Source organism: Macaca nemestrina, chromosome 3 (assembly GCF_043159975.1).
Source record: "Macaca nemestrina isolate mMacNem1 chromosome 3, mMacNem.hap1, whole genome shotgun sequence".
Classification (NCBI taxonomy): Eukaryota; Metazoa; Chordata; class Mammalia; order Primates; family Cercopithecidae; genus Macaca; species Macaca nemestrina.
Genome location: NC_092127.1, coordinates 89,826,661 through 89,851,890, shown reverse-complemented (window position 1 = coordinate 89,851,890; position 25,230 = coordinate 89,826,661). Strand labels below are relative to the sequence as shown.

At 38.3% G+C, this 25,230-nt stretch overlaps 1 long non-coding RNA gene and 1 pseudogene across 1 annotated transcript in view; one reads left to right on the top strand and one right to left on the bottom strand.

Annotated features, from left to right (window-relative positions):
• The window catches only part of LOC139362363 (uncharacterized), a 105,941-nt gene extending 91,326 nt beyond the window's left edge, over positions 1 to 14,615 (top strand). Inside the window, exon 3 of the long non-coding RNA XR_011621151.1 lies at positions 13,444 to 14,615. This is a non-coding gene — a long non-coding RNA (uncharacterized lncRNA). The remainder of the gene's footprint in view (positions 1 to 13,443) is intronic.
• Positions 14,616 to 23,780: 9,165 nt separating this feature from the next.
• Positions 23,781 to 24,289, bottom strand: LOC105486375 (cytochrome b-c1 complex subunit 6, mitochondrial-like; annotated as a pseudogene).
• Positions 24,290 to 25,230: the final 941 nt, after the last annotated feature.

The window sequence follows — 25,230 nt, the reverse complement described above, 5'->3', positions numbered from 1 at the left end:
CTGGGGCTTTGTTTACCTAATTAAGCCTCCAGCTCAGACTGCTGTGCTAGCAATGAGGGAGGTTCTGTGGGCTTGGGATCCTCTGGGCCAGGTGTGGGATATAATCTCCTGGTGTGCCATTTGCTAAGACCCTTGGTAAAGCGCAGTATTAGGGTGGGAGTTATCCAATTTTCCAGGTGTTGCATGTCTCAATTTCCTTTGGCTAGGAAAAGGAATTCCCTTCCCCCTTGCGCTTCCCAGCTAAGGCAATACCTCACCCTGCTTCCACTCTCCCTGGTTGGGCTGCACTCGTGCACCAGCACCAATTGTCTGACATGCCCCAGTGAGATGAACCTGGTACCTCAGTTGAAAATGCAGAAATCACCCATCTTCTGTGTCACTCACGCTGGGACCTGGAGGCTGGAGCTGTTCCTATTTGGCCATCTTCACTCATCCCTTATTATGACTGCATAGTATTCCATGGTGTATATGTGTCACATTTTCTTTATCCAGTCTATCATTGATGGGCATTTGTGTTGGTTTCAAGTCTTTGCTATTTTGAATAGAGCCGCAATAAACTTACCTGTGCATGTGTCTCTATAGTAGAATGATTTATAATCCTTTAAGTATATACCCAGTAATGGGATTGCTGGCTTAAATGGTATTTCTGGTTCTAGATCCTTAAGGAATCTCCATTGTCTTTCACAATGTTCGAACTGATTTACACTCCCACCTACAGCGTAAAAGTGTTCCTATTTCTCCACATCCTCTCCAGCATCTGTTGTTTCCTGACTTTTTAATGATTGCCATTCTAACTGGTGTGAGATGGTATCTCATTGTAGTTTTGATTTGCATTTCTCTAACGACTAGTGAGGATGAGCTTTTTTTCATATGTTTGTTGGCTGCATAAATGTCTTCTTTTGAGAAGTGTCTGTTCATATCCTTTGCCCACATTTTGATGGGTTTTTTTTTATGGGGACTAAATGTTTTAATATACAGACAATAAGGAGGTTATTACCTTTGTAAACAAAACAGTTTAAGAGCATAAGAAGTACTCTAAAGGAAACAAACAGAAAGCTGGAACAAAGAGCAATGAGTGAGACTTCTTTCTGATATAATTTTTGGGTAAGAGCTCTCAAAATAAATTTTAAAACTGAGACTAAAGGATTCACATTAAATGCTTAGTGCAAATTTTGAAGAGTAAGGAGATGCATATACCCGAATGAAGGTAAAGAATGTAAAGCCCTGAAAGAAAGAAAAACTGAGCATGTTTAAGGAACAGGAAGAAGATAAGTAAGTGTAAGTTACGTGAGCAAGGGGGTGGGTAGGTGATATGTCATCCATTCCTTCATTCATCCATTCAACAAAAACAACAACTAAACACAAACACACAAATAAAATGTGTGCATGCACACATGCACTCACATACGTACACAGAGACAGAAAGAGAAGCTACTATGTGTGCCAAGCACTGTTCTTGGCTTTGGGAATACATCAACAAATAAAAACGTCTCCAGACTCATGAAGTTTTATATTATTGAGGAAGGGACTTAAACCATAAATATAAACCATATAGTATTTTTTTAAAATAAAAACAATGATATAGATATATAAGGAGAAATATGTTAGGAGCTTCGATTTTAATGAGGATGATTTAAAATTTCCTACATATGTGAATATGTAGGAAAATAATATTCCAGGCAAAGGCACTAAGATAAAAGAATGAGAAACGTATTTGAAGAATACCAGGGAAGCCAGTGTGATTGGAGAGGAGGGAGCAAAATAGAAGAAAGCATCAGATGAGCTGAGAGAGGAATGGGGGCCAGATTATTTAGGTACTTCTACACCATTGTAGGACACATTGTGCAGGTACTTCTAGACCATTGTAAGGGCTTTATTTTTTACTTTTTATTTTTTATTTCTTTTATACCTTAAATTCTAGGGTACATGTGCACAACGTGCAGGTTTGATACATGTGCCATGTTGGTTTGCTGCACCCATCAACTCATCATTTACATTAGGTATTTCTCCTAATGCTATCCCTCTCCCAGTCCCCCTCCCCCTGACAGGCCCTGGTGTGTGATATTCCCCCCACCGTGTCCAAGTGATCTCATTGTTCAATTCCCACATATGAGTGAGAACTTGCAGTGTTTGATTTTCTGTCCTTGTGTTACTTTTCTGAGAATGCTGGTTTCCAGCTTCATCCCAGTCCCTGCAAAGAATATGAAGTCATCCTTTTTATGACTGCATAGTATTCCATGATTTATATGTGCCACATTTTCTTAATCCAGTCTATCACTGATGGATATTTGGGTTGGTTCCAAGTCTTTGCTGTTGTGAATAGTGCTGCAATAAACATACATGTGTGTGTGTCTTTATAGTAGTATGATTTATAATCCTTTGGGTATATACCCAGTAATGGGATCGCTGGGTCAAATGGTAAATCTAGTTCTAGATCCTTGAGGAACCGCCACACTGTCTTCCACAATGGTTCAACTAATTTAGACTCCCACCAACAGTGTAAAAGTGTTCCTATATCTCCCCATCCTCTCCAGTATCTGTGGCCTCCTGACATTTTAATGATTGCCATTCTAACTGACTTGAGATGATATCTCATTGTGGTTTTGATTTGCATTGCTCTGATGACCAGTAATGATAAGCATTTTTTTCATGTATCTGCTGACTGCATAGATGTCTTCTTTTGAGAAGTGTCTGTTCATATCCCTTGCCCACTTTTTGATGGGGTTGTTTGTTATTTTCTTGTAAATTTGTTTGAGTTCTTTGTAGATTCTGGATATTAGCCCTTTGTCAGATGGGTAGATTGCAAAAATTTTCTCCCATTCTGTAGGTTGCCTGTTCACTCTGATGGTAGTTTCTTTTGCTGTGCAGAAGCTCTTTAGTTTAATTAGATCCTATTTGTCTATTTTGGCTTTTGTTGCTATTGTTTTGGTGTTTTAGTCATGAAGCCCTTGCCCATGCCTATATCCAGAATGGTATTACCTAGGTTTCCTTCTAGGGTTTTTGGGTTTTAGGTCTTATGTTTAAGTCTTTAATCCATCCTGAGTTAATTTTTGTATAAGGTGTAAGTAAGTAGTCCAGTTTCAGTTTTCCACATATGGCTAGTCAGTTTTCCCCAACACTATTTATTAAATAGGGAATCCTTTCCCCATTTCTTGTTTTTGTCGGGTTTGTCAAAGATCAGATTACTGAAGATGTATAGTGTTATTTCTGAGGCCTCTGTTCTGTTCCATTGGTCTATATCTGTTTTGGTACCAATACCATGCTGTTTTGGTAACCGTAGCCTTGTAGTATAGCTTGTAGTCAGGTAGCGTGATGGCTCCAGCTTTGTTTGTTTGTTTTGCTTAGGATTGTCTTTGCCATATGGGATCTCTTTTGGTTCCATATGAAATTTAAAGCAGTTTTTTCTAATTATGTGAAGAAAGTCAATGGTAGCTTGATGGGGATAGCATTGAATCTATATATTACTTTGGACAGCATGACCATTTTCATGATATTGATTCTTTCTATCCATGAGCATGGAATGTTTTTCGATTTGTTTGTGTATCCTCTTATTTCCTTGAGCAGTGGTTTGTAGTTCTCCTTAAAGAGGTCCTTCACACCCCATGTAAGTTGTACTCCTAGGTATTTTATTGTCTTTGTAGCAATTGTGAATGGGAGTTCACTTATAATTTGGCTCTCCAGCTGTTATCAGTGTATAGGAATGCTTGTGAGTTTTGCACATTGATTTTGTATCCAGAAACTGCTGAAGTTGCTAATTAACTTAAGGAAATTTTGGGCTGAGACGATGGGGTTTTCTAAATTTACAATCATGTCATCTGCAAACAGAGACAGTTTGACTTCCTCTCTTCCTATGTGAATACCATTTGTTTCTTTCTCTTGCCTGATTGCCCTGGCCAGAACTTCCAATACTATGTTGATTAGGAGTGGTGAGAGAAGGCATCCTTGTCTTGTGTCGGTTTTCAAAGGGAATGCTTCCAGCCTTTGCCCATCAGTATGTTATGGGCTGTGGGTTTGTTATAAATAGCTTTTATTATTTTGAAATACATTCCATTAATACCTAGTTTATTGAGAGTTTTTAGCATGAAGCATTGTTGAATTTTATTGAGGGCCTTTTCTTCATCTATTGAGACAATCATGTGTCTTTTTTTCATTATTTCTGTTTATGTGATGGAGTTTGTTTATTGATTTGCATATGTTGAACCCGTCTTGCATCCCAGGGATGAATCTGACTTGATTATAGTGGATAAGCTTTTCAATGTGCTGCTGGATTCAGTTTGCCAGTATTTTATTGAGGATTTTCACATCGATGTTCATCAGTGATATTGGCCTGATATTTTCTTTTTTTGTTGTGTCTGCCAGGTTTTAGTATCAGCATGATGCTGGCCTCATAACATGAGTTAGGGAGGAGTTCCTGTTTTTCTATTGTTTGGAATAGTTTCAGAAGGAATGTTACCAGCTCCTCTTTGTACCTCTGGTAGAATTAGGCTGTGAATCCATTTGGTCCTGGTCTTTTTTTGGGTTGGTAGACTATTAATTCCTGCCTCAATTTCAGAAGTTGTTATTGGTCTATTCATGGATTCAACTTCTTCCTGGTTTAGTCTTCAGAGAGTGTATGTATCCAGGAATTTATCAATTTCTTCTAGATTTTCTAGTTTATTTGTATGAAGGTGTTTATAGTATTCTCTGATGGTAGTTTGTATTTCTGGGGGATCAGTGGTGATTTTCCCTTTATCGTTTTTTGTTGTGTCTATTTGATTCTTCCCCTTTTCTTCTTTATTAGTCTGCTAGTGGTCTATTTTGTTGATCTTTTCAAAAAAACAGCTCCTAGATTCATTGATTTTTTGGATGGTTTTTTGTGTCTCTATCTCCTTCATTTCTGCTCTGATCTTAGTTATTTCTTGTCTTCTGCTAGTGTGTGAATTTGCTTGCTCTTGCTTCTCTATTTCTTTTCTTTTCTTTTTTTTTTTTTTTTTTTTGATATGGGGTCTCACTCTGTCGCCCAGGCTGGAGTGCATTGGCATGATCTTGGCTCATTGCAACCTCCACCTCCTGAGTTCAAGTGATTCTCCTGCCTCAGGAGAGTATCCAAGCATGGTGGCACACACCCATATTCCCAGTTACTCAGAAGTAACTGGGAATATGGGTGTGTGCCACCATGCTTGGATAACTCTTTGTATTTTTTTTTTTTTTGGAGAGACAGGGTTTCTTCATGTTAGCCAGGATTGTCTCAATCTCCTGACATCATGATTCACCTGCCTCAGCCTCCCAAAGTGTTGGGATTACAGGCATGAGCCACCATGCCCAGTCAATCTCTATTTCTTTTAATTGTGATGTTAGGGTGTCGATTTTCAATCATTTCTGCTTTCTCTTGTGGGTATTTAGTGCTATAAATTTCCCTCTAACCACTGCTTTAGCTGTGTCTCAGAGATTCTGGTATATTGTGTATTCATTCTCATTGGTTTCAAATAACTTATTTATTTGTGCCTTAATTTCTTTATTACTCAGTATTCATTCAGGAGCAGGTTCTTCAGTTTCCATGTAGTTATGTAGTTTTGAGTGAGTTTCTTCATTGTGAATTCTAATTTGATTGCACTGTGGTCTGAGAGACTGTTTGTTATGATTTCTGTTCCTTTGCATTTGTTGAGGAGTGTTTTACTTCCAATTATGTGGTCAATTTTAAAATAAGTGCTATGTGGTGCTGAGAAGAATGTATATTTTGTTGATTTGGGGTGGAGAGTTCTGTAGATGTCTTTTAAGTCCACTGGTTCTAGAGCTGAGTTCAAGTCCTGAATATCCTTGTTAGTCTTCTATCTCATTGATCTGTGTAATATTGACAGTGGGGTTTTAAAGTCTCCCACTATTATTCTGTGTGAGTCTAAGTCTCTTTGTAGGTCTCTAAGAACTTGCTTTATGATTTTGGGTGCTTCTGTATTGGGTGCATATATATTTAGGATAGTTAGCTCTTCTTGTTACATTGATCCCTTTACCATTATGTAATGCCCTTCTTTGTCTTTTTTGATCTTTGTTGGTTTAAAGTCTGTTTCATCAGAGGCTGGGATTATAACCCCTGATTTTTTTTTGCTTTCCATTTGCTTGGTAAATATTTCTCCATCACTTTATTTTGAGCCTATGTGTGTCTTTGCACATGAAATTGGTCTCCTGAATACAGCAAACTGATGGGTCTTGACTCTGTAACCAATTTGCCAGTCTGTGTCTTTTAATTGGGGCATTTAGCTCATTTACATTGAAGGTTAATATTGTTATGTGTGAATTTGATTCTGTTATTATGATGCTAGCTGGTTATTTCACCTCTTAATTGATGCAATTTCTTCATAGTGTCGATGATCTTTACAATTTGGTATGTTTTTGCAGTGGCTGGTATCGTTTTTTCCTTTCCATATTTAGTGCTTCCTTCAGGAGTTCTTGTAAGGCAGGTCTGATGGTGACAAAATCCCTCAGCATTTGCTTGTTGGGAAAGTATTTTATTTCTCCTTCACTTATGAAGCTTCGTTTGGTTGGATATGAAATTGTGGGTTGAAAATTCTTTTCTTTAAGAATGTCGAATATTGTCCCCTTGCTCTCTTCTGGCTTGTAGGGTTTCTGCCAAGAGATCCACTGTTAGTCTGATGGACTTCCCTTTGTGGGTAATCCGACCTTTCTCTCTGGCTGCCCTTAACATTTTTTCCTTCATTTCAACCTTGGTGAATACGAAGATTGTGTGTCTTGGTGTTTCTCTTCTTGAGGAATATCTTAGTGGTGTTCTCTGTATTTCCTGAATTTGAATGTTGGCCTGTCTTGCTAGGTTGGAGAGGTTCTACTGGATAATATTCTGAAGAGTGTTTGCCAATTTGGTTCCATTCTCCTCGCCACTTTCAGGCACACAAATCAAACGTAGGTTTGGTCTTTTGATATAGTTCCATATTTCTTGGAGGCTTTGTTTGTTCCTTTTCATTCTTTTTTCTCTAATGTTGTCTTCATGCTTTATTTCATTAAGTTGATCTTCAGTCTCTGATATCCTTTCTTCTGCTTGATCTATTCAGCTATTGATATTTGTGTATGCTTCACAAAGTTCTCATGCTGTGTTTTTCAGCTCCATCAGGTCATTTATGTTCTTCTCTAAACTGGTTATTCTAGTTAGCAATTCCTTTAACCTTTTTTCAAGGTTCTTAACTTCCTTGCATTGGGTTAGAACGTGCTCCTTTAGCTTAGAGGAGTTTGTTATTACCTACCTTCTGAAGCCTCTTCTGTCAATTTATCAAACTTATTCTCTGTCTGGTTTTGTTCCCTTGCTGTCAAGGAGTTTTGATCCTTTGAAGGAGAAGAGGCTTTCTGATTTTTGGAATTTTCAGCCTTTTTGCACTGGTTTTTCCTCATCTTCGTGGATTTATCTACCTTTGGTCTTTGATGTTGGTGACCTTCAGATCGGGTTTCTGTGTGGATGCCTTTTTTTTTTTTTTATGTTGATTCTATTTCTTTCTGTTTGTTAGTTTTCCTTCTTACAGTAGGGCCCTCTGGTACAGGTCTGCTGGAGTTTGCTGGAAGTCCACTCCAGACCCTGTTTGCCTGGGTATCAGCAGCGGAGGCTGCAGAACAGCAAGATTGCTGTGTGTTCCTTCCTCTGGAAGTTTTGTCCCAGAGAGGCACCTGCCAGATGCCAGCCAGAGCTCTCCTGTATGAGGTGTCTGTTGGCCCCTACAGGGAGGTGTCTCTCAGTCAGGAGGCATGGGGGTCAGGTACCCTCTTGAAGAGGCAGTCTGTCCCTTAGCAGAGCTTGAGTGGTGTGCTGGGAGATCTGCTGCTCTTGTCAGAGTTGTCAGGCAGGAATATTTAAGTCTGCTGAAGGCAGAAGTCTAGCCACCCCTTCCCCCAGGTGCTCTGTCCCAGGGAAATGGGAGTTTTATCTATAAGCCCCTGACTGGGGCTTCTGCCTTTCTTTCAGAGATGCCCTGCCCAGAGAGGAGAAATCTAGAGAGGCAATCTGGCTACAGTGGCTTTGCTGAGCTATGGTGGGCTCTGCCCAGTCCAAACTTCCTGGCAGCTTTGTTTACACTGTGAGGGGAAAATCGTCTACTTAAGCCTCAGTAATGGTGGATGCTCCCCCCTCTATCAATGTCGAGTGTCACTGGTTGACTTCAGACTGCTGGGCTGGCTGTGAGAATTTCAAACCCATGGATCTCTGCTTGCTGGGCTTCATGGGGGTGGGATCCACTGAGATAGACCACTTGGCTCCCTGGCTTAAGCTCTCTTTTCAGGTGAGTGAATGGTTCTGTCTCACTGGCATTCCAGGTGCCACCGGGGTATGAAAAAAAACTTTTGCAGCTAGCTTGGTGTCTGGCCAAATTGTTGCCCAGTTTTGTGCTTGAAACCCCAGGCCCTGGTGGCGTAGGCACCTGAGGGAATCTCCTGGTCTGCAGGTTGTGAAGACCATGGGAAAAGAATAATATTTGGGCCAGAGTGCACCTGTCCCTCAGGGCACAGTCCTTCACGGCTTCGCTTGGGTAAGGGAGGCAGTTCCCTGACTTCTTGCACTTCCCAGGTGAGGCGACGCCCCACTCTACTTCGGCTCACCCTCCATGTGCTGCACCCACTGTCTACCCAGTCCCAATGAGATGAACTGAATACCTCAGTTGAAAATGCAGAAATCCCCCACCTTCTGCATTGATCTTGCTGAGAGTAGCAAACCAGAGCTGTTCCTAGTCAGCCATCTTGCCAGCCACCATTGATTTGTCAGCTTTTTAACATATTCATCTCTCTCTTATTAAAAAGGAAAACATAGAAACCAACAACAAACTCTCCATTGCCTCACATCTTTCCAACTACCATTGGGAGAGTCAAAAGGGATATTTACACAATCTCTGAATTGAGGGTTGAGAGCTCTAGTCACTCAGTCTATGGTAATTTGTTACAGTAGCACTAGAAAACAAATAGAGAATCCCTGTTTATCATTCCCTGTATCTTCCTGTTTCCCTGATTCTCTTCTCTCTCCTGACTTAGTGGGACTGCTTCTCCTCCACTCTTTGTTTATCTGCTCCACTGTCCTTTAGCTCTCTCTCCACATTACTAATGTGGCGCTTCTTGTTTATCTAACTCATTTGGAACTTAGCATGCACATGTTATCTCTTTTATATACAGAGACTCTTTTCTAGGTTAGATTTGAGTCAAGAAATGCAGAAGTCAAAATTGAAGAGTGAAGCTTTCTTCTTTTTTTCCTTCTCTTTCTCTTCCCTCCTGAGTAGCTAGGATTACGGGGCATGCCACTATGCCTAGCTAATTTTTGCAATTTTAGTACAGACGAGGTTTCACCATGTTGGCCAGGCTGGTCTTGAACTTCTGACCTCAGGTGATCCACCCTCCTCGGCCTCCCAAAGTGCTGGGATTTTGGGTATGACCCACCACACCTGGCCGGTTTTGAATCTTTACATCAGCATCTTAATAGTTATTCTTAGGAATTAAATTCGCTAAGATATTTTTAGTCTTGATTTCAGTGCTGAATTAAATTGTTGTTCATTTATATCAATTTCTGTTTCACTGTTGGAAAGTACTGCCAGTCAAAACATTTCGATAGTGAAATTGACATACACTAAAATATGCTAAGAAATATTCAACTGAAATGCATTTTTTTTTAGAGTTCATTTTTATAATATAGCCTTCAGTGTTCTTCCTATCATATACATTGGAAATAATAAAAATAATCATGTCTTATTTTGTAGATGAAAAGACTGAGGCTTAGAAAGAATGAGCAATTTTCCCATGATCATATGGCTGATAATGCACAGATCTGAGATAGAATTCAGCATTACCTGGATCCAAAGTTCTATTATTTTCTTTATCCCAGGATCTGTTTAAACACTGTATTGAAAAGTTAAATAATAATAATGACAATGCTAATAGCTAACATTTATTTGTCTCTTACAATACGCCAAGCACCTTATGCTTTATGTTATTCAATCATTTAATCCTCATAGTAACTCTATGAGTTATTATTAACTTTTGAAGGAATAGAGGCCTTGTGAAGGCACGCAGTTATGAAAGGGTTAAACAGAGATGACTACTGTCTGATGTAGTTTATAGGTGGGGAGGATTTAGCACCTATTTATTCTCTGTTCTCCTCATCAACATTTATGCTTTTCCCTTTTTAGTTCTTTATTGATACTTTGTCATCCAGACTTTGGTGTATTTAATTTTTCTTTCTGCTGGTGATTTTTCTACCTCATTTGGAATTCGCTAGTCAACTATGAATGGTAATCAGCAATGAATATTTGAATAGAGTTGGAAAAAGACAATTGAAAACTGGTCACTTGTTAGCTGTTTCTAACTACCTTGCTGTGCCTTTGTGTCTGCTTAAAAACCATAGGAACTCTGACTTGAATGGTTATTGCTATGTGATCAACTTTCAGTATAACAAATGTACTAGAAAGAGCTTCAAAGCTCTTTGAGCTTAGTAAAACATACTTTATGAATTGAATGTGTATAATCTCTATGTATGTGTGTATCTGTATATATTTTATAAGTATGTATCTACATGAAATTGAAGCATAATATATGTTTTTAGTGCTAATCAGTTTTCAAAATTGTATTACTATCACTTGCGATAAGAACCATGATGACTTTTAAGAATGAGAATACTGCTGTGTGTGTGTGTGTGTGTATATATATATATATATATATATAAAATCTATGGAAATTTTATTAACTATGTTAAAATATGTGTAATAAAACTTTTTGTACTTATTTGGCTTGCTTAATTATGACATTTCTAATGCTTTGATTTGCTGTGCTTTAGTAATTTGACATGAAATTTTGCAGAAATGATTCAAAGCCCTCTGATTCTAAGTCCTTATATAAAACCATTTGTCAGTTTGAACTTTCAGGTGTATAAGACTTCACAGTATAGTTCTTGTAAATTTCGACTTCTTCATATAAAGATAAATTCATGATTAGAGACTTTTATAATCTTAGATTTACCAGAACAGTTATATTTAATTTGGCATAAACCCGCAATAAAATTATTTTTATAGACACAGAAGAAAGATGATGATAAGAAGCCATACATTGTGAGACATTTAGGTAAACTGTTTTTCCAAAATAAGTCAACATAATATGTGTTATTTCTTACTTATAGAAAAATATTAAGCCATTCTTTAACTCTGTATTACTTTATCTGTTACACGTATAGAGAATCTTATTCCACATGAAACTCTTGCATGTACTTTTCCTGCTGCACATATGTGATTTCTTTCCTCTCTGCATTACAGGAGACTTCAATGAATTATTTGCCTTAGTCAGCAAAGCAGAAATAGTACTTAATTCTACACATGTTATCTGGGGTCTTTAAACCACATACATCACGTATTATTCAATTAACACCATTTTCAGAATGAATGGGCGCTGAATCAGCATTTGAAATCTGGACATTGTTTGCAATATACCAATTTCAGATAACATCTTGATTATATTAAATATTTCCCACTTTTAATCTCTCTTTTTTCACTTGCTAGACTTTGTATGTGTCCTTCAGGCTCACTCAGGCCATTCAGAGTTCTGTTTTTCCTTTGACTGGACTAAGCTCCAGCTCTGAACCCAAGTGGTGCAGTTAAGAAGAAGGAGGAGCAAGAAAGCAGGACAAATAAAGCAGAGAGCTAGGCACCAGAGGGATGTATTTGATCCAGCACTCCCCTTCTCTTCATAGCAGAGAATCAGACACCCAATCAATCACAGCAAAAGTGCTCACTGTGCCTGACATTGCTGTTCTACCTAAAATTAATTAGCATTGACTGAGCATCTCCCTAGGTCAGGCTCTAAGCTGGGTCCAGTGGAGCGACAGAGATGAGTAAGACATGACCTCTACCTGTGCCAGAGGCAGTATGGGGCAGTGGTGATGGCATGCCTTTTGGGACCTGGCAGACCCTATTCCTTACTAGCTCTGTGTGCTTGCACTTATTATTTCATTTTGTTGTTGTTGTTGTTTGTTTGTTTTGCCTTAGTTTCCTTATCTGTAAGATGAAGAGGAATAACAGCACCATTTTAAAGGACTGTTTAGTGAATAAATTAAATAATCAATTTAAAGTACTGATCACAGAGTTTAGCAGGTAGGAGCACCCTCCTAAATGTTAGCTACAATTATTATTCATAAAAGGAAGCTCACACTCTCTGAAGAAAAGACACACAGGCAGCCAAGTCTACCTATCAGCCTGGCTGGGAAGTGTCCTATCACAGGGATCAGTTGTTGCTTTGAGAGTAGAGACAGAGGTGCTATTTGGAATGAAGGACTTGGGGAGGCATGGTAGAGGAACAGGCGTAAAATTTGTTTTGTCTTTCACAAAAATTGGATCATACAATACAAATTACTCTGTACCTTGCTTTTTATAGTGATTTATAATTTTAACACTGCCAGATTTTAAGATATATATATATATTTTTTAAGACAGGGTCTTTCTCTGTTGCCCAAGCTAGAGTGCAGTGCACGGTCATGGCTCCCTGCAACCTCTGCTTCCCAGGATCCAGTGATTCTCCTAACTCAGCTTCCCAAATAGCTGAGACTACAGTCACATGCCACTATGCCTGGCTAATTGTGTAGAGACGACTTTTTGTCATGTTGCCCAGGCTGGTCTTGAACTCCTGAGCTCAGGTGATCCTCACACCGTGGCCTCCCAAAGTGATGGGATTACAGGCATGAGCCACTACACCCAGCTCCCTGTTTTTAAAGAAAGATCCACTTACCATTCAAAATTGGGAGTTATCATTCCTTATTCTGTCCATCACTCAGTTTAAAAATTTTTGTTTCTTCTACAAATAAGGCTGCAGTAGGTAGTCTTGTCTCTATGTCCTTATGCACAGATATTTTTATTTATATGGATTCTATTCCAAAATGTGGTATTGCTGGGGACAAGCACATTGTAAATTTTAATAAATATCACAAATTTCTTGTCAGATACCTATGACAATGCATATTTCTACCCATACCAAAAGCTAATGTGTGATATCTCATTTTGCTTTAGTTTGTATTTTTTTGACAACTACCAAGGCTCAATACCATTTAATATGCTTGTTGGTCATTTTAATTTCCTCTCCTATGAAATTCATCATTGTCCATTTTCCTACTGGGTTGTCTATTTTTAAATAAAATGCACTTGGATATTAGAAATATCTATTTTTTGTCAATCATATATGTTGAAAATATTTTTCCTTGTCTATTTCTTTCTTAGTTTATTTCTTTATACTAAAATTTGAGATTTTTCTCCATGCTAAGAATTTGATTTTAAATATATTCATGAAATTATTGAAGTCAACCTCCCATTTTGTTTTCATTTGATTTGATTTATTTGCTCCATAATAAAAATTCATTTACATAATATTCTTGAAAGTCTTTAATAGAGGCAGGACAATCAAATTTCTTCAATAATTTCTTCAAGAATGTCAATTACATTCTTTAATAATTTACAGGAATTTGACATCGAGAGCATCCTCATGAATTCTACTGTCATGTTGTGTGGTACAGACTGAAGGTTTGTGTTCCACCAAAATTCACGTGTTGAAGTCTAATCCCCAATGTGACGGTATCTGGAGGTGGGGCTTTGGGAGGTGATTCCATCCTCAGGAATGGGGTTAGTGCCATTATAAGAAGAGACACAAGGTGATCATTCTCTCAGTCATGTGAGGATACAGAGGGAAGGTGTATGTCTACAGGCCAGGAAGTTGCCCTTCACCAGGCACAGCTCTATTGGCCCCTTGGTCTTGTACTCCCCATCCTCCATAATGGTGAGAAATAAATGTTTGTTGTTTAAGCCATCCAGTCTGTTATGTTTGGTATAGCAGGCCAAACTTATTGAAACATGATGGTAGACAAAATTCTAAGCCGACTCTCAAGATTCCACCTCCCTGGTATACATGTCTTGTATGATCCCGTATGCTTACATGAGGATGGAAATTTTGACTATGATGGGACATCCACTCCCTGGATTAGGTTGTGTTACAGGGCAAGTGCTGATGGAATAGTCATGTGTGTGATCACCTGACATTGTAGGAGACTCTGTTGTGTTAGACTTGAGGGGTTTCAGAGTCAGGAGTTTGGGAGCATGAGAGGGTATGCAGAGAGAGCCATGCTGAGATTGTTCCCTGGTCGACAGCCAGTAAGAAAGCAGAAGACTCAGTCCCACAGCCACTGGGAACTGAATTCTGGCAACAGCAATGTGAGCCAGAAAGAGGGCCCCAAGCTCCAGAAAGGAACACAGGCCAGCTAATACTGTTGAGACTCTAGTTGGAGCAACTAGTTCAGCTGTTTCCAGATTTTTCACCTGCAGAAGCCTTGAGAGAATAAATGGTGTTCATTCAAGCCAATAATTGTGTGGTACTTGTTACTCAGAAATAGAAAACTAACATATGTGTGAAGAAATGCTTTATATAATTAACCCCCTTCAACTGTGTTTATTTTTTCAAGTACATTTAAAAAAATTGAGAGTAAACTTTTATGTGTAATCAAGGGAGATGTTTAGAAAGGGATCTCTTCACAGAAAGGCTTCAGGAAGGAGAGAGAATTTGGGGAAACTTCACCATGATATGATGAAGACGGGTGAGTAGAGCTGGGACTGTCACTTGGGATAAGATTTTGACTTGCAGGAAGGCATGGAAGATACTGACAATATAAGCTACTGGCTAAAATTATTTAAAAATGAAAAATTCAATTTCAAATAGAAAACATTATATAATAGAAACAGGGTCTAGCATAATTTATGAAAGATTATGATATAAGAATTGAGACATGGTATAACATAATTTTAAAAGTCCTATATACTGGCTAAAAGCTAAAATTGCTTTTGTTTCTACTTCTGATATTCACATTAAAGAGTTTTAAGTAGAGGATTTAACCAACAGTTTTTGCAGTTATGAAAGGGGAACAAAGAGACTGTAAGGACTCTGCTATTAATCGCAGTTAGAGATCCCTGTCACACAAAGATGACTAAAGGTTGGCCTTACAAGAAATGTACCTCCCATGTTTAGCTCCAGACTTTGTATAAACAACTATATTAGAAAATCCTAGAAGGCCTTCAAACTCATCAAGTCCATTTCCAAATTTAACCATTGCTATCTCCTCCAAGACTTATGTTGAAGTTTAGTTGCCAATGTAAGAGTATTAAGAGGTGGAGGCCAGGTGCAGTGGCTCACGCCTGTAATCCCAGCACTTTGGGAGGCCGAGGCAGGCAGATCACGAGGTCAGATGGAGATCATCCTGGCTAACCTGGTAAAACCCCGTCTCTACTAAAAATACAAAAAAATAAAAAATAAAATAAAAAAATAAAAAAAATTAGCTGGGCATGGTTGCAGGCACCTGTAGTCCCAGCTACTCAGGAGGCTAAGGCAGGAGAATGGCATGAACCCAGGAGGTGGAGCTTGCAGTGAGCCGAGATCGCGCCAATGCACTCCAGCCTGGGCAACAGAGTGAGACTCCATCTCAAAAAAAAAAAAAAAAAAGAGGTGGAACCCCTTAAGAAGTAAGTAGGCCAGTAGGCTATACCGTCACGGCTAGGATTAATCACGTTGCAAAAATGTGAGTTCAGCCTCCTCTTGCTCTCTCTCACTCTCATACCTTCTACCATGTAATGATATAACAAGAAACCTTTGAACAGATGTTGACATATCGATATTAAAATCCGCAGCCTCCAGAACTGTTAGCCAATAAATCTCTTCATTGTAAACTACTCAGTCTCAGGTATTCTGTTATAGTAGCACAAAACGGACTAAGACAACCCTCTTTACCACAAATACCTGATACTGTCTTTAGATCGCAAGTTGGTGGAGGGACCGACCATCCACACCAAGTTGTCAGGCAAACACTTTGGAACTAGCCTCCTCCCTATCCCTTGTATCCCACACACTTACCATCTTGATGCCATGTCTCTGAAATTTCCTAACAATACTTAGTCAAGCTGGGATGAGGTTAATGAAAGAGTTTTGCCCACTTGGAAGGGTCTTTTAAACGTAGAGAACATGTGATTGTTTTGTCAAGAATGCTGAAGGAGATACTCAGGGTCAAGACCGTTTTCTTAATCTCCCTAAGATAACATCATGGGACACAACCTGTTGCTGGGTACTCTGTGGCTTTTACACTGATGCTGATGGTGTGAGATCCAGAAAAAGAAAATGGGGTTCTACATGTCCGTGTCACAGCAGTGGTCATCAAATCCTGCCAGTGGAACAGAAGTTGACATCTAGCTTCCACCCTTCTTCCTCCCAGGCTAAGGGAGCAGGTAGAGTGGGGGGCAGTAGGTGGGCACTGCCAGTGTTGTCATAGAGTGGCACAGTCCTCCATGGGGTGGGAGTGGCACATGGGAGGCTTCTGCACCATGCACTGGCTCCTAGTTACATTGACATTGGTGGGGAAGGAGGCAAGTCAAAATCAAAATATAAAAGTATAACCACAGAGTGGCTTATGTCCTGGTGGACCTAAAGTGGTGCACATGATCTTTTTGTAAGGAATCCAGGAATCGCTGTTACTTGGCCACAGACCTTTCCCATTATGAAATTTATGGGCCACTAATACTAAATACTTAGAATTTCCTAAATATGCTCTGCTCTTTCCTGCTGAACCCTTGGTCTTGGATGCCCTCCTCCAGTTTTGCTTCTGTCAAACTCCTCCTCATCCTTTAAATGTAGGCATAAATATTTGCATTGGGTACCAATGAACAGAATGGAACTTTCAGGTTAAATATTGTCATTTTTTCCTTTAGGTATTCATTTTGGATGTAATGGTTATCCCTGCCTCCCTGCTGGCTAAAATGAGTACAAACTATGTACATTCACAAAGTTTCATTATGGAGAGGGGATCGGCAAATAGAGAAATTCTTGATTCCAGAGTCAAAATTTGCTGGAAGTCACTCCAGCCTGGTCAACAAGAGCAAAACCGTGTCTCAAAAAACAAAACAAAACAAAACAAAAGCAATAGATAATAACTTACAATAAGTTCTATTTGTCACATTCTTCATGCATTTTCTTACTGAAACTTCAACCTAAACAATGACACTAGGAGGTAGGTTTTCATATTATTTCCATCTTAGAGATTATATAAACTGACACTTAGCAGGATTTGTAACTTGCTCTGGTTGTTAGTATAGAGCTCGAGGTTTGATAGACCTTTGATACAGAGATGTTTAAGGATTCTTAGAAAGACAGAATAAAGTTGATTTGTATTAATTTTGACACTTCATTTTTTTTTTTTTTTTGAGATGGAATTTCACTCTTACAGCCCAGGCTGGAGTGCAATGGCAGGATCTCAGTTCACTGCAACCTCTGCCTCCCAGGTTCAAGGGATTCTCCTACCTCAGCCTCCTGAGTAGCTGAGATTATAGGCATATGCTACCATGCCTGGCTAATTTTTTTATTTTTAGTAGAGATAGGGTTTCACCATGTTGGCCAGGCTGGTCTTGAACTCCTGACCTCAGGTGATCCACCCACCTCATTTACACTAGAATTAATGTCCTATCTATAAGCCAACTTCTGATGATTGGAAAAAGATGGTCTTTGTGACTCTTTAAAAATTATGTACGTGTGAATACATGCACATAATTTGGAGAATACAGGACAGCAGAAAGAAGAAAGGAAAAGGAATCTATAATTCCACAGCCTAGAAATAATCAGTGTCAATGTTTTATTGAATTTCTACCAACTTTTTTCTGGAAATATGTACATTTTTTCTGTTCTTGTTGAAAATTTGTGACCATTTTGTATAATATTTACATTCTTTATTTTATGAGCCTAAAATTACATCATAAGGATTTCCCAGTGAAGTCATTTCTTTCATTTCTAATAGTTGGTTGGAATTTATTAAATCATGTTCTTAATGTTGGAGTTTTAGAATGTTTCTAAGTTTTGACATTACAGATAACAAGTAAACAGACTTAAACCTATATGTATGTTTGAATAGTTGATTATTTCTATAGAATATGTTTCTAGAAAGGGACTCACTGGGACAAAGGATCTAGTTTTCTTTTTTAAGGCTTCTAATGCAAATTACCAAATTGCTTTCCCAAAAGAATGTATCCATTACGATTGAAAGTATGTGAAAGTGCCCATGTCACCTTACTTTTAACAATATTGATCATTACAATTTTAAATCTTTGCTTATTGATAGAATTCATTTTATTTAAATATGCATATTACTATATGACATTCTCATAAAGTGAATTTAGGCATGCTTAATGACTTCTTTTGTTGCTCAGCACTGTCCTTTTGTTGTGGTCATCTCTGTATTTGCCATCATCTTTTCAATCCTATGATGATGATCATGATGATGATGTCATTGATAATAACGATGACAATGATAACTAACCTTTGATGACTGTTGTTTTCCATATATGTATATGTTTATATATCCATGCACTCTTGAGGGGTGGTGTGGTTTAATAGAAAGTGAATAGATTTGCTAACAACAAGATCTACCTTTGAATTCTGGCTCCCCTTTCTACCACCACCTGATGATTTTGGCAAAGTCATGTCTTCTCCAAGTCTCAGTTTTCTCCTCTCAAAGATAATGATATTGAGACTGACACTGAACATTGTCTGGTAATCACATGCGATAATGCAGGTAAGACACTTAGTCAAACTTGCTGGTGCTCTGAGGGTGCTAGTTTCTTTCCCTCATCAGGACTATTTGTTGTATAAAGTATCTAGTATAGCAGATTGGTGAGTGCCTAAGAAATGCTACTTAAACTTGAAAGCCTCATGAACATAAGAGTGGGATAGCAGAAAAATCTCAGACTCTGGAGCTAGAAGGCAGAGGTTAGATATAACTGTCTGTTTCCAGTTGTGCCTCATACAAATGCAGGTGACAAAATTCATTTTATTAGCTGGTTGTAAGTGTGAAATGTTAGCGGTAGGAAATATAATTGTCTTATTTTTCTAAGCGTTAGTGAAAATGTAAGGCAGACATTTAAAATAGGGTTTAGTCAGCTGGGCGCGGTGGCTCACACCTGTAATCCCAGCACTTTGGGAGGCTGAGGCAGGCAGATCACGAGGTCAGCAGATCGAGGCCATCCTGGCTAACATGGTGAAACCCTGTCTCTACTAAAAATACAAAACTAGCCGGGCGAGGTGGCGGGCATCTGTAGTCCCAGCTACTTGGGAGGCTGAGGCAAGAGAATGGCGTGAACCCAGGAGGCGGAGCTTGCAGTGAGCCAAAATCGCACCACTGCACTCCAGCCTGGGCGACAGAGCGAGACTCCATATAAAAATTAAAAAAAAATAAAAATAAAAAAATAAATAAATAAATAAAAAAGTTTACAGTAACTTTTATTGATAAAAAAATTTGTAAACTGCAAAGAAAAAATAAAACTATTAAGTTTCACCTATTCCCATAATGAAAATGTTGAGGATGTCCTGAAAATAATTTAAATTTACAACCATTAAGCGTCAGCATTATTTAGGTGACAGGCAGAGGCTTCAGTGACTCCATGTTATAATTATGGTTGTTTAAATAGACTTTATCCATTTATCGAGTCAAAGGTGAGTGTTCTCTTTTAAAGAAGGCTGAGTGACTCTGATCATTCAGATTTGCTGTAATCAACATAATTTGACTTCAGCAAAATAGGAAATGCAAAGCAACTATTTTCAGCTTCTCACAGTAAGATCTTACATGTGCTGCATGCAAAGACTGAACAGGTAATGGAAAAACGAAGGCACTCTAATTTTTTCTCATCTTTCCACTTTTTCATTCTCTGCTAGACAACCCACTACTGTAGAATACAAAGCAAAACAAAAACCAACTTTAAATCTACCTTTTCCCAGAGTGAAGCAGGTCAAATCCTTCATTTATTTTTTCAAGAGGTAAAACATTGGTTATTAGTGCATCCAATGAAAACTTCTTAGCCATAAAGTCAGCCACAAGTCTGGGGACAGATTCTTTACTCTTAAAGCCTGAAAAGAAGACAATATCATTGTTAGATTCAACCAGGGGTAAATGGGAGAATTGAAGAGAAGATTTTCCAAATAAATGAAAGTTTAGAAAAAGTGCATTCCAGACTGCTATAACTGAGGTTAATAAGAGATAGAGTAACTTCAATATCTTTTACAGTGCTTTGACCTAGAAAAAAATTTGCAGATAACAAGTGGTCTTACTCACTATCTTTCTCGAAGAGATGTTGTAGTACAGATGCTTATGCCCAAAGTTAAGGAGCAAATTTATCAGTTGTCCTAATTTGGGTGTAGATATGAAATATTGTTATAGATTTCTATGTCCTACTAGAAATTTCTATGCCTTACAGAGTCACAGGTTCGAAAACAGATGGAGATGACAGAAAGGTCCTGGTTAGCGGTGACATTAGAAAAGTCTATTTTGGGACCTTCTGTCTGCATTAGTTCTACATCTAGTAGATTTGCAGCCTATAAATAGGATAGGAATTTTAATTTATTTTTGATCACATTGCTTTTAAAAACCTTGCCTTGTCACTTGTAAAAAGGGAGAAATTTTAAGGTTAATGAGAATTTGGCTCTGAAACCTAACTATATACCACCAAAAATAGCTCCCTTCCAGGTGCGTCCAGTCAGTAGCAGCATAGGGTTCATTGAGAGGTTTTGGGAATCAGGAGGTACCCCTAAAATGACACTTGTGCCACATGTCTCATGACAACATAACAGGGAAGCCATCTGGAATAAAGTGAATATTTAGCATCCTTAACGTGGAGTCACATAGTTCCTACTCATAATGCACAATATCATGTAATAGGCTTAGCTGGATTGTGACTGTGTAGAGGGAAGAGATCATGTCCTTTGCTCCTTCATCCCCCAGCTCTTTTTTTTTTTTTTTTTTTTTTGCATAGAATAGTGCTGTGGATTTAGGAAATGCCCAGAAAGTGGTTTTTGAATGAAAGAATAGATGAATAACTTGGAGTGCACTTAATTCTTCCTAATAAAGAAATGAAGAGGAAAACATCATTACAAACATATATAAAGTCTGATTCCTTATATAAGCATACAATTTCATCATCACAAAATTCTTAGGCAATCTGTGAGTGAGTTAATTCATTTTTCATTCATTTATTAAGTAGTTATTTTGAACTCAGTACTTTCAAGCAGATATTTTAACAGTGAACAAGTGAAATGATTATATCACCAAAATTAGTCTCTTGTCCACTTGAGGGCCTCCATTTTAAATGGACTCCTATTCTGTCCATATATGAAATGGACATGTTTTAAATATTGTTTTTATCTCCCCAAATGTATATCGGTGTTACATTGAAATGCACTGATTATTCAGGAACCTCAAAAGACAGTCTAGAAAGAATTCTCTAGTCAGGATTTTGAACATGTTCTGTAGCAACAAAATGGTTTAGAATCCTCCCAAGATATATAATGATTAGTTCTTTGATTTTGGATTCTGACCTTTGGAAGACCAGACATCCTCAGAACATGTGACTGTCATATATTTGGTATCTTGAGATAAGGTACACTCCAGTTGCACATGAGAAAATGGACCGAAATATAGAAAAAGAGCATAAAGAGAAAAGCCATAGCCCTGGAAAAATTGAATTCTCTTGACACTTTATTACTCTGTGGCATCTGTCCCAGGTCAAGGCTGCCAAAAGCTTTGATCTCTGGGGTTCTGCACCCTGTTACCCACACTGCTGGACCTTTTAGAAAACCTCAGCAATGGAAACCTGTTGGTCTCTGGAGACTTTTTTAGTAGGATTTTAGAGAATTCTGGGTAGGTGAAATATAACTAGAGATGTGTTTCCCATTGCGATTGATATTTGTAATTATTTGAAAGTAAATCATGTATAAGCCAAAGATGATATAAGCACTGCAAGATTGGAAATAATATTTGATATCAATAATGCCAACTGAGGTTAGGTGTGCTTGCTCATGCCTCTAATCCCTGCATTTCTGGAGGCTGAGGTAGGAGAATTACTTGGGCCCAGGAGGTAGAGGCTGCAGTGAGCTATAATCATGTCACTGCACTTCAGCCTGGATGGCAGAGTGAGACCCTGACTCAAAAAAAAAAAAAAAAAGGCAGCTGACATTTATTGGAAGCTTACCATATGACAGGTGGCACTGTGCTAAGTATGTCACATGTATTGTCTTATGTAATCTATAAACAATGCTATGAGATATGTAGCTCTTAAGTTTGAGGGTAGTAAAAATCTGTTGATTTTTTAAATATTCAGTCCAACTAGTATTGGATGCCATCTACGTGCCAGGCACTGTCCTGTCTCTGTGGTAAAATATAGTGATATATTAAAGCAGTCACTTTCCTTAGAGCACATTTCCTGTCAATAAAATAATAGTTGGTCTAAAATTGCTCATTTCTTTTGGCCAAAGAATAATATGTATAAAAAGTTTGGAATTAATCAAGAACATATACAAAATTGTTAAACTGTTTTTCTTAAAATTGTGGGAGAAAAATAAAACTAGCCAATTTGAGAGCATAATTCTTATTATTTATAGTTACTTGAGTTTCAAGTTTCAACTGAAAATTAATAAAGTAAATTTGTAATGATACAGTTAAGAAAAACAAGCTGCTTTTCTTTCCTCAAGAGGAAATACGACTTGAGACAAGTTTGTGTAGCTGATTCAATGATAGATTTTTCATAACAATAAATTAAATAAGCCAGTTAACAAACAGATGATGGGAAATTTCCATTCATCATTTAAAATATCCTTTATATATAATATGTATATTCTGTTGCCTAAAAACATCCTCCAGGTTGCAGAGGCAAAAATCTCAGGGCATGTCATGGTACATACCATGGTGTCAAGCCGACCGATGACTTCAAATGAAAAATCCACACCTCCATCAGTCATTTCCTTTAGCACCACTTGGATGGGTTTCTTGTAGTCTTGAAGGTTGATGCATTCAGTGGCACCCAACTCTTTGCCTTTGCAAATTTGTCCTTGTTGATGTCCATTGCAATGATCCTGGCCACTCCAGCTGATTTACAGCCCATAACAACAGATAGGCCGACCCCTCCCAGGCCAAACACAGCACAGGTAGAGCCTGGGGTGACCTGTGCTTTTGGAAAACACAAAAATGGGTTAAGTAATGATTGTTAGAAAGTGCCTAAGCTTTATAAAATGCCATGCCTACATGTTTATCAAATGCTGCTCAGACTCTTCTGTCCAACCTGTTATCAAAACCTCTTTTGGCTTCAGTTGATTCATGTTTAAATTCAGGGGGTTGAACTTGTCAGTGGTTCTTAAACTGCTGTATATTGGATTCATCTGGGGAGATTTAAGACCATCCCACTATCCAGGCCACAGTCCATGCCAATTAAATGAGAATCGCTGCAGGTGGAACTCAGCTGGGAACCAGGGGACTAGATGATCTTTGAGATCCAGATGGCAGTGATTACAATCTTGAAGGGACTCAAGATTGCTGAAATCCCTTGATAGCCGGCTTCAGTATCTCATACATACACAAAGGCAATATTTGGAAAATAAAATAAGTGGAAAAGGCTACTCCAGGAGACAGAAAAATTTCCATTAAACCCTAAATAATTAACTTGTTGGTTCATTAACATTCGATAGTCGTGAAGAGTATATCCGTGCTTTAAAAATACACTAGTGAACCACACACAATGAAACGTTTGTCTGTATTTTAATAATGAATACAACCTATTGTTGTGAGTATTCTCATCTTCTGTTCTTGCATAAACTCACTTAGACCAACTGCTAAAACGGATGAGGCAATTGAACAAAGGACTAACTGCTAAAGTCACAGAAATTTGGGAAAGATATGCTCTAAATTGTTTTTTTATTTTTTATTTTTATTTTTTTTGCAGATCACAGAACTTTTATTAAGATAGAATCACTGCGAATTACATAGAAGCTACCAGCCTAAGCCAAAATCCATGAGGTTCATGTGAACTTACAGTTATACAAATAAGAAACAAATGGCATATCCAAAACCATAAGGAAATATTCTGATGCCCAGAAGATGAAGGCTGGGGTGAATAAGTCCACACATTTATTTCAAGTTGTTAAAGAGTTTGTGGGCCACGCAATGGTCCCTTGCATGCAAGAAGTCTAAGAGCTCCTCCGTGCAATCCTCTTCTGTATGTGATCGAGAGGATACACGCTCATCACAGAGCTCTAGCCGCTCCCGGGCCTTTACACATTTCTACAACTGCTCGCATTGCTCTCTCACTGTTGTTAGGGGATCCACTAATTCCTCCTCTTCCTCTTCCTCCTCCTCAGGATCTCCGGACTCGGTAAGCATCTTTTGCTCGTCCTCCAGTCCCATGTCTGGCTACGGTTCTAGATTCAACAAGAGCAGCAACAGCGGCACCTAATCCACTTCAGGATCAAGAAGCTCTAAATTGTTTAAATTGGCTAAGGGCTATTGATTAACCTGTTCTCCCATAGTCAGCCTTCATTGTGGGTAACATGCTTTACCGTCCCAAATAATCTCAGCCTTATATTCCCTTAAGGGTGTCTATTCACTCATTCATTGACCAAGTGTTATTCAATACTATGGGGTACAACACCACTTTCTATCTTATTTACAAAAATACAAGGCTTGTGACTGTGATTTAAAAATGCTAATAATTATGTATTGTGATTTAAGATTCAGCAGGAGATTTGAGAAAGATGATGTTCTAGGCTCAGCTCTCATTTAACCAGCAGTGAGATTTGGGGCAAATATCTTTATATATCTAGACCTCAGTTTCATAAAATAAAGATACTACTAGATTTTCAGCCTACTCAGATGAGGAGCCTTTAAAGAATTTCAGCTTGAAATTGAACACTTCTGAAGTATATGTGTGGTATATGTTCATGGTAGGAGAGTTAGTTTAGCAGTGAAATTCCATGATGAGTGAATTACGCATCACTGAAGCTTCATTACTTTCCGTCTAAGAATCCACAGAGTGGGTGAGCCTTGGTTTGGAAGTGCATCTGGTAAGGTTTTGGACTCTACTGTTGATCCTAATTCTGGGAGTAGAGGATCCGCAGACTAGATGCTCCTCAAGGGCAAACGCTTCATTTCATTTACTTTTGCTGTCTCAGAACCTAGCAGAACCTAGGGTGCCTGAGGCATGTGTAGGTGCTCTCTAATTGTTGAAAGAATTACTAAATGAATTCTCAGGCCTAACATTTCATGACCTCATAAAGAGCAAATACAGAATACTTATTGAAAATGAAATCTTTACATTTTCTTAACAGCTTTTTATCTGTGATAAACAGGTGAAATTTCTAGCCTGTGTTCTCAATTCTTTCTGGGCAATTTTTCTACTCTTCTTTTTTTTT